Raw genomic sequence first — 10,179 nt, 5'->3', positions numbered from 1 at the left:
CCTGCCTCTGCCTCCCGAGTGCTGGGAATAAAGGCATGTGCCACCATGCCCGGCTGCTTTCTGGTTTCTTACTAGGCTTCCCTCTACAAGGGATCAATATGTCTTCTGAAGGCCTGCTTCCAAAGAGCTCTCTCAGAAACTCTCACTCTGCACAGTGTTGGCTAACACCACGAGAGCAGAGCTCTTCATCTGGGAAGCAAATATACCCAAACTGCAGAGCACAAAGCAATAACGTTGCTGGGCATACATATAATCTCAGGCCTCAGTGCTGAGGCAGGAGAATCTCATGTTGGAGGTCAGTCTAAGATGCACAACCAGGAAAACTCCCTCACCCAAACAAACAAACTCTTACATTCTATAATGTTGCGAACAAACAAAACTTTTTCTGGGGAGACTCAACACACACATCCATCTGTTCAGCCCAGTCAGATGACCCACACAGACCAAGTACAGATACCGCCAAAGTCCATCTTGGTGCACCAATGAGTTTTATTGAGGTTACTTATAGGAGTACAGCTAAGGGGTTCCTTATGGAAGCGGAGGAAATAACTCAAAGACAGCTGCATCACCAAGACCCCACTCAGCATGGGTGACAGCTTGGGAAAGCTGGGAACTTGGAAAACACTGCACAGCCTGCGGGCAGCTCAAAAGGTTGTAGATTGTCCTAAGCTGGTGCTTCAGTTGATCTAGCCCTCTTCCAGGTAGTTCAGTTGCTTTTTGTTTCTTCTAGGCCACTGGGCTGGTAGCAGAGTCTTCTTTGCTGTTTGGCTTTGCATTTCTGAGACGGATTCTCAGCTTTTATTGCTTACAGGGCAGGGAGGAGCCTAGTGAATATGGTCAGTTTTAGGGACTTCCTGGAGTTCTTTTGAGTTCTCTTTTTTTTTTATTATTTATTTTTTTAAATTTATTATATGTAAGTACACTGTAGCTGTCTTCAGACATTCCAGAAGAGGGAGTCAGATCTCATTATGGATGGTTGTGAGCCACCATGTGGTTGGTGGGATTTGAACTCCGGACCTTCGGAAGAGCAGTTGGGTGCTCTTACCAACTGAGCCATCTCACCAGCCCTTTGAGTTCTCTTCTTACTTAAGGAGCTTCCCTGAAGAATGCAATGTTTCAATCTCAGAGGAAACTGTTGCACAACATCCAGGTCCCCAACTATAAAGCTAGGAATGGCTCCTGGCAGTTCCCAGTGTGCGTGTGTCATCTGTCTTGGACCAGCTGACTCTCCAGACATGTTCTTCGAATTGTTTAAGGCAGGAGTGCTAGAGAGGCAAGCAGAAACATGCAGTACCTCTTGAGGCCAGGACCTTCAGGATCTTTACACCATAACTTCTGTTCATGTTGTTTTGCCCAGAAGCAAATACAGTTATCAGAATCTAACATCAACAGGGTGCAGAAATGTTCTTACTCGAGTTATGACAGATCTACATTAAATTTTTCTTTTAAGATTTATTTTATGTATGTGAGTACACTGTCATTGCCTACACATTAGAAGAGGGCTTTGAATTGCATTAGACATGGCTGTGGTTGCTGAGAATTGAACTCAGGACCTCTGGAAGAGCAGCCACTGATCTCCTGAGCCATTTCTCCAACCTCTCAGTTCTACATTTTCTTTTTCTTTTATTTTTAAATCAGTTTTATTATTTTATGTGTATGAGCATTTTGCCTACATGTGTTTCTAGGCATGCCGTGTACCCACAGAGGCCAGAATAAAAGGACACTGGATGCCCTGGAACTGGAGCTACCGATGATGGTTGTGAGCCCTAATTTGGGTGCTGGGAACCAAACCCAAGTCCTCTGCATCAGTACATCAGTAGGTACTGTTCAGCTGCTGAGCTGTCTCTTTAACTCAGACCTACATTTCAAAGTGCAAGCATGCTTAGAACAGTGAAAAAGCCGAGAGAACAGTAAGTTCTTCGCCTGGGACTTTCCATCTTACCCTGGATGGGAAATGTGGCAAAACATTCCTTCTCAAAGTAGCTAACAGGAATAGGAATTTCCCCATTGTAACATTTGTCTCTAACTAAAGAAAGCAAACTCCTGCCACCGGAGAGACTCAGTATTCTTACTCAGAAAGTGTCAAAGCGGGCAGTGGCTCTCGTAAGTAATCATTTATAATAAACAGGAGATAAACACCATCCTCTATAACGGATGCTGTGCGTGCAGTACTCTGTTATGTACGTATTAAGGTCTTAAAGTTATCAAGACTTCATTTTTGTAGTTCAGAGTGATGCCAACCCGAAGTTAAGAGGATCGTTTATTAGCCACTGGGCTAATGCAAATTTCTAATACATTTCAGAGTGAAAACGTTTTTTTTTTTTTTTTTTTTTTTTTTTTTTTTAAAGAAAGAAGCACCCAACTAGGCAGTAACAGCTTTTAAAACTGAGGCTAAATTCTAGTGTTCGGCAGGGACTTAAAACAACAGAGCAACCTCTGGCATGCCTTTCACATTTGAGCTCCATTCTAGGGTCATTTCCACGGTTCCCACGTTCATCTTCACAACCATCACACCGCTCAGTATTTCGTTCTTGTAAAAACTGGTTGTAGTACATCAAAAACAGTCAGGCTGGAGCCCAGAAATTAACCCGGTGTATGCTGTTCCGAGTGCCGGGGCTCCCCCAGGGAGCCTGCTGGAGTCAGAGCCCAGCAGGATCGGCCCCCGCGCGCACCGGGACAGCCGATGCTCTTTGTTAAAGAAACAAATACAATCCGCGGCGGCGGGGAATGGTGGTGGTGGTTGGGGGAAGAGACCTAGGCATGCATAACTGCGCCTAAGAAAGACCATTAGCGAGCCGCTGCAAACGCAGGACATCCCGGGCACCGTGTCATTGGCTTTTGTGCCCTGGAAGGCGCGTGAGAGTGCCCTGCTCAGAGGCTCCCCTTTGTGTGAAAGTGTGCAAACCAGAAGCCTGCAGCTCCCGCTGGCTTCGCCCCCTTTTTTTCCCCAATTCGTGGACACTTGGAACAAGATACTCTTCCTCCACACACACGCGCTCCTTCACCCTGGCCCTGAAGATCTCGGGACTTGAGTTACTTCTCGGAGGCGGACGGGACTAGAAGCGACAAAGACTGGGGCGGGCGGTCGCGGCTCCCCGGGACCCCCCCGAACGGGGGCCGCCCGCCGCGCTCCGCAGCTGCGCGCTGGGCCGCCCGCCCGCCGGCCACCGCGGGCACCAACCGCCGCGCAGCCGGGCCGTTGGGCGGTGGTAATTTCTGGGAACGGGGCGGGGTCCAGGGTGGACGAGCTGGGAGGCGGAGCGGGCGGCGCCCCGGGCCGCGAAACGGGCGGGGCGGGGCGCCACGTGCGTCAGTGGCCGGGTGGGGCGGGCCGCGCGCTCCTGCCCGCCAGCGCCGCCACCATCCGCGGAGCCCGGGAGACGCGCGGGGACTCTGAACATCCGGGCTGACAAGAGTTTTATTTTGCAATCGCTCACTTCCCTAATGCTTAGTCTACGAGTGCAGAGCGGTCCCTGGAGGTCTTGGGAGGGGAGTCCGGAGTTGGAAGGGGGGGGATGAAGGGTGACAGCAAAGACCTGAGAGTGGCCCAAGAGGTGCGCGTGTCGTCCCGGCCGGGCTGCAGGTGCACGCGCGGCCCCGCCGTCCCCACGCGCTGGTCCCGCGTCCGCAGCGCAGTGCAGCGCGCGACGTGGGGGAGTGGGGAAGCCCCGGGGACGCGGAGCGGGACGAGTGGCGAGCGTCTCCACCTGAGCAGGCGGGTTCGGGCGAAGTTGGGCGCGGAGGAGAGGGCGGGATTCGAGAGCGCAGGAGGCGGGCTGCGGGGGGCCCGAGGGCGGTGGGGAGTATAAATAGCCGGCCCGGTTTGACAGGCGCTGCGGTGACTGGCGGTGTCGCCTCCCCCGGCGGCGCGCGGGGAGGGAGGAGCGCGCGGAGCGGCCGGGTGGGGGAGGCGGACTCCAGTGTCCTGGTGGCGGCGGCAGGAGGCCGAGGGGGAGGAGCCGAGGCGGGTGCGGAGGGCGGGGGCCGGCCGCAGCTTCCCCGCGCCCGGCTGTGTCGCCGCCGTCGCCTCGGCGGTTGGGGGGGGATCTGTAGGGTGGCGCGCGCGGGGGGTGCAGCGCGGTTTTGTCTCGTCCTGTGGTGCGGAGCGGCTCGCGCGGTGGCCCGGGGAGGCCCCCTCGGCTTCCCGCAGGACGCCGGGCCAACGGCGGGCGGCTGCGGCGTCTCGGCCGGTCTGCGGCCCTGAGGGGAAGGGCAAGGGACTCGGCGACGTGGAGGGAGAGCAGGTAAGAGCGCGGGGACGGCGGAGGCCGGCGGGAGCGAGCGAGAGGGAGAGGGAGGGCGCGGCGAGCTAGCCCGGCCGTCCCGAGTGTCGCCTCCTCCCGGGCGCCCCCGCCCCGCGCCTGTGTTGTTTGCTCGGGCGGCGGCGGAGGGGCTTTCCGGAGGCTGGGGCGGTGACACCGGCGGAGCTGGGGGCAGGGCGGGAGCCCGCACCGGAGCGGCCCGGGGCAACGGTCGTGGCGCCGAGGGACCGCGGCGCGCGCTGTTTACCTCGCGGCGCCAGTCATCGCGCGGCGGCCGGGCTGCCGGGGCAGCGCGTCCCGGGCGGCAGTTTCCGTCGCCGTCGGGCCTGCTCCCTGCCGCCCGGGCGGGCACGACAGGTTGTACTCCGCCGTTCTTTTATTCTCACTCTCCGCCGGCCCTCCGTCGCCGCCTTCTCCTGGTCCCCCGGGGAGCCAGGCTGCGATCACAATCTGTGTTTGCAACAAAACAACAAAAAACCCTGGGGCTCTTGGAAGCGCCTAGGTCCAGTGTCTCCTCCCGAGTCCCCCGCCGGCAGTGCTGGCCTTTAGGGCATCTCGCGGAGAGTGTCGTGGGCGCCCCGCGCGCCTCGGTACCGATTCTGCCTCAGCGGCGCTGCGCGCGGCGGCCGGACCCACTCAAGACTCTAGTGGGACATTTTGACTCTGTCAGCAAAGGACGGAAAAATAACCCACGGGCCAACTTGGTGGACTGTCCTTACGGGAACCACGTTCTCAACTGTATACCCTTTCTTTAAGTTCTTAGTACACTATCAAGAAGATGGGGGACGCGTCATTGTAACCCTGGGACATCTTTCTCGTGTTCTCTGTGGTTTATGCTTTAATCCGACAGTGAGAAAGTATAATAAAAACTGCGCCTCTGAGCTCAAGACTTTTGCTTTTGTTTTTTCTCTAAGTCTCTGTTGAGAGGCAAACTGCTCACTTTCTCGAGTGGACAATGTCCATCCGGGCCCTACTGAGATAAGATTGTATATTTGTGGGTTACAGTTTCTTCAGAGTGTTGAATGACTTCGTATGAGACTGGGAACTGTTGAATTATGTTTAAAGGGATTTAGGAATACGATTTATAGAAGGCAGTGCAGTTTACGGAGTTCGTTCAATGTGGCTGTAGTTGATACATCCAGTAAATACAAGAAGTTGAAGTCTGATGTGTCTTCAACATTTAAAATCTCAATATTTAACGTTATCCTTTGTTGTTGCTGGTTGTTTGCTTGGTTTTTGCTTGTCGAGACAGGGTAGAATCTCAGTGTAGCCTTTGTTGTTCTGGAACTTGCACTGTAGACCAGGCTGGCCTCGAACTCAGAGATCAGCCTGCAGCTCCCCCCTCCCCGCCCCCGCCCCCGGAGTGCCTGGGTTTCAAGGTGCATGGCACCATCGCCCTGGCAGTGTTATCCTCTTTATACTTGATTACTTGGATTATTCTCACAGACATAAATAGTTGCAAAATGTTTCGACAGAGTTGAAAACTTTGGGGATTTTTTTTTTTTTTAAATCCCGAATTTCTTCAATGGTGAGTTTACCAAATCAGGGTTGATGGTTTTAACCTGTTCACAGGTTGTGTGTATCTTTTTTGGGGGCGGGGTGGTGGTGGTGGTGGTGGTGAATGGATCTGCATGGGGAGAGGTTGCAGCATTATTGAGATACTAACCACATGCCATTCAGTTATAAGTGTACAAGCTCAATTTTTAAGGCTTAGTCACAGAGCTGCACAGTTACTGAACTCAATTTTAAAGCATGTTTTTAACCCCTAAAAAAAGATCATATGGGTCTGCAGTGTAGCCCAGTGGCACAGTGCTTGCTTTGCATGAGGGAGGCTCTGAGTTCAGTTCCCAGTACTGCCAGCGGAGACACTAACCACCCAGCGCCCATACCAGTTAGCCATTACTCACTTGTCTCTCATCTTTCTGGACCTTTGTATCCCTTATGGATTTTCCTGTTCTGGGTATTTCATGTAAGTACAAGTGTACAGTATGGAGGCTTTTGTGATTGCCTCTTTTGCATAGCATAATGTTTTTTAAAGTTTGTGCATGTTGTGGCATGTATCAGTACATTGCTGTTATTATTTTGCTGAGTAATGCTCCTCTATGGATAGGCTTCCTTATTTTTATCCAGTCCTCGGTTAGTAGGGATCTGAGCTTCCACCCCTGGCTATTGTAATATTTGTATGCAAGTTTTTGTGTGGATGTGCTTTCATTTCTCCTTGGAGTGATATTTTTAAAGAAATCAGCCTTTTGGCATGATATTAAAAATAGTTCCTCCATTTTGAGTATATAATCCAGTCTTTTGTTTTTTTGTTTTTTTCCCGAGACAGGGTTTCTCTGTGTAGCCCTTGCTGTCCTGGAACTTACTCTGTAGACCAGGCTGGCCTTGAACTCACAGAGATCTGCCTGCCTCTGCCTCCTGAGTGCTGGGATTGAAGTCTGCACTACCACTGCCTGGCTAATCCAGTATTTTTTTTTTTTCTTCTTTTTCATCTCCTCTGTGTTTACCTTTTAAAGCAGAATGTGCCTGGATGTGCCTGGGCACTCTTCCCATTCACAAGCCTCGCTGCGTTACAAGACCTAGGAAACTTAGGGTTTTGTTCTCAGGACTCTAATCCAGTATTTATAAACAAATGGATGGGGTTGAGACTATCCCAGGCTTGCTTTATAATACTTTTTTTCTATCCACTCCTAAAATTTGCCGTAACCTGTTTGTGGCTAATTAACTGTCCCTCCCTGAAGGCCCAGCCCTAGGCAATAGCCATTTTGTTTCATTTCCCTGTGTTTGCTTCCTCTGGTTATTGTGCATCATGGAATCATAATGCACATATTTTTAAAGTTTGACATCTTTCACTTAGCATACTTTAAAGATTCTTTTCTACATTGTAGCATGTATCAGGACTTTATTTCTGGTAAGTAGTATTTTATGGCTATGCCAGCCGACCAGCTATGATAGATATTTGAATTGTTTCCAGTTTCAGACAGTTCAAAATGATAGACCTTGAAGGTTTGATTGCAAGTCCTTATGTGGATGTGTGGTTTTCTCTTGGTGGGTGTAAGCACATGGAAATATGATTTACTGTATCATATGTTTAACTTTCAGAGAAACTTCCAAACTGTTTCTCAATGTGGGAATCCCATATTGTATCTTCTCAGCCTTGTACTGGAGGAGCCTAGTTTTCTTCATGCCCGCGTCAACGCTCACTTCTGGCTGTTATTTTCACTTGAGGCGGTCGTGTTAGTTAGTGGATAGGAACTGGCGTGGTCACTGAAGTTTCTCATGATTCATCATGTTATCTTTTCATATAGTCAGTAACTGCAATGGCCCTCTCCTTATGGCCTTAGTTAGACATGCTAAGGAAGAACTCCACCACAGAGTTAGACTCACAGCCTGTTCATTTCTCTCTCTCTCTCTCTCTCTCTCTCTCTCTCTCTCTCTCTTTTTTTTTTTTTTGGTTTTTCCAGACAGGGTTTCTCTGTGTAGTCCTGGTTTACCTGGAACTCACTTTGTAGACCGGGCTGGCCTCAAACTCAGATATCCGCCTGACTCTGCCTCCCAAGTGTTGGGATTAAAGGCGTGCGCCACCACGCCCGGCTCATTTATCTCTTTTAGTCAACTTTTTTTTATTATTTACAGATAATTTTAGAGCTAGACTATGCATCTGAAAAAAGGCCTCTTGAATTTTGGTAAAGATTATTTTGAATCAAGACATTAATTTGTGGTGAATTCCTATTGTACCACATTGAACATGAGAATTACTGATCTTCAATATTCATTTAAAATTTAAGTTCTTCAGTGAATAAACCTTATACTTTAAAAAAGAAGCTGTATTTAGGTATATAATATAGTATTGTTTCTATGGTCAAATGTGACATAGCAAATCTTAAGAATTTATTCTGTTTGTACATCTATTGTACATTTTGTCTGCTGATGGACAGCTGCGCCTCTTGTATGCTCCTGGAGATGCTGTTCTCTGATCTCTGGGTTTGGCTCTTTCCAGCAACTCATCTAAGTGTACCTGCTTTCTGTGTCTGCCCTATCCACGTAGCATAAGGTTCTCAGTGTTCATCCATGTTGCAAATAGCAGAATTTCCTTAATTTTACTTTAGTTTACTTTATATTTTTGAGACAAGGTTTTTATGTGTAGCCCTGGCTGTCCTGGAATTTACTCTGTAGAGAGCAGGCTGGACTTGAACTCAGAGATCTGCCTGCTTCTGCTTTTTTTTTTTTTTTTTAAGATTTATTTATTTATTTATTATATGTAAGTACACTGTAGCTGTCCTCAGACACTCCAGAAGAGGGAGTCAGATCTCGTTACAGATGGTTGTGAGCCATCATGTGGTTGCTGGGATTTGAACTCCTGACCTTTGGAAGAGCAGTCGGGTGCTCTTACCCACTGAGCCATCTCACCAGCCCCTGCCTCTGCTTTTTAAAAAAGATTTATTTATTTATTTTATATATGTGAGTATATTGTTGCTGTCTCCAGACACACCAGAAGAGGGCATCGGATCCTATTACAGATGGTTATGAGCCACCATGTGGTTGCTGGGAATTGAACTCAAGACCTTTGGAAGAACAGTCAGTGCTCTTAACCACTGAGCCATCTCTCCAGCCCCCTGCCTTTGCCTCTTGAGCACTGGGATTAAAGGGGTGTGCCACCAATGTCTGCCACCAATGTCCATATGAATTTATTTTTAAAGGCTCATTGACTAACTCATTTATATGAGTATATCAAAGTTATAGTTTATTTTGTGAGTACTTTATTCTTCATGATGATACTGTGAATGGAATTTTCAGTTTTTTTTTCTTTTTATTTGTTTATTTTCTTAATGCATGTGCACATGCTGTGATGTACTCTGTAGGTGTGAAGGCCAGAGAACAACCTTTGGGAGTGAGTTCTGTCTTTTCCCCATTCTGGTCCTAGGGCTGGACCTTAGGGAGTCAGGCTTGACAGGAAGTGCCTTACTCCTGAGCCATCTCACAGTCCATAGATAGGGTTTTCTTAAGATGTGACAGCTTTGTGGCTGGTATATAGAAGCTGCTTTCTATTCTTTTCTTCTTCCAGATTTATATTGTATACTTTTATCTCACTGAAATAATTATTCTTACAGTATTTTGGGTGAATCCTGTAGTAGTTTTTATACACAGCACCATATATCCTGTAAGGGAGTTGGCTTTGCATTGTTTTTATAAGAATACATTTCTTTCCTTCCTTGAGTAGAACCACCAGGAAATAAAGGCTGATTAGAAGCGGGCGAGAGGCTGCCTGCTGCCCTCCAGGTTGGTAGGAAGGAGGAAAGAGTCCATTGACCTTTTTATCATCAGGTACAGTGTTTTCACAGATGGGGCTAGCAGTTGTGTTGTTTTTAATCCCGTGTGAGTACTGGACCTCCACATGCTCTTTCCATGTCTCTTGTCATCACCAGCGGTGACTCTTTACCTGGGACTGCCTTGTTTAGCATCGAAAGTCTTGCATCCTGGGAAGTCCTTCAGTCCTACACAAATCAGTATGATCGGTCATTATGAGATGGCCATATGGTTTGTCCGTTATTCCAGTAATATGCCGTGTTATGTCATTTGACTTCAGGTATGAAGCAGGCTTCCAGGATATAAACTCTTCTTGCTCAGAGCCAACAATTATATGTTGATTCATTTTGCTTTAGTGGTATTTGACTTATTTCATGTCTGTATTTATAAGGGATATTGGCTTATATTTCTTTTCTTGTTATACGTATTTTGATTTAATCTATTCTTAGCCAAAAGAAGAAGTGGTGCGCCCTGTGTTTAAGGACTGAAGTGGTACTCACTAACTCTGAGGGATGTGTTGAGTGGTTTTTTTTTTTTTTTTTTTTTTTTTTTTTTTTGGTTTTTCGAGACAAGGTTTCTCTGTGTAGCCCTGGCTGTCCTGGAGCTCACT

The 10,179-nt window shown here is 48.5% G+C and overlaps 1 protein-coding gene across 5 annotated transcripts in view; it reads left to right on the top strand.

The window, feature by feature from the left end:
- Positions 1–4,011: 4,011 nt before the first annotated feature.
- Elf2 (E74 like ETS transcription factor 2) overlaps positions 4,012–10,179 on the top strand; it is an 84,025-nt gene continuing 77,857 nt past the window's right edge. For 2 of the 5 annotated variants that reach the window (XM_021157606.1, XM_021157604.1), the window contains exon 1: positions 4,012–4,244. The gene's annotated coding sequence lies outside the window, so the exon portion shown is untranslated. Of the gene's footprint in view, positions 4,245–4,600; positions 4,620–10,179 lie in introns of those variants that run through there. The other 3 variants (XM_029474865.1, XM_029474869.1, XM_029474867.1) reach the window with 3 other exon arrangements.

This window comes from Mus caroli, chromosome 3 (assembly GCF_900094665.2).
Source record: "Mus caroli chromosome 3, CAROLI_EIJ_v1.1, whole genome shotgun sequence".
Classification (NCBI taxonomy): Eukaryota; Metazoa; Chordata; class Mammalia; order Rodentia; family Muridae; genus Mus; species Mus caroli.
The sequence above is the reverse complement of the archived record's forward strand: the minus strand, read 5'-3'. Positions and strand labels throughout refer to the sequence as shown.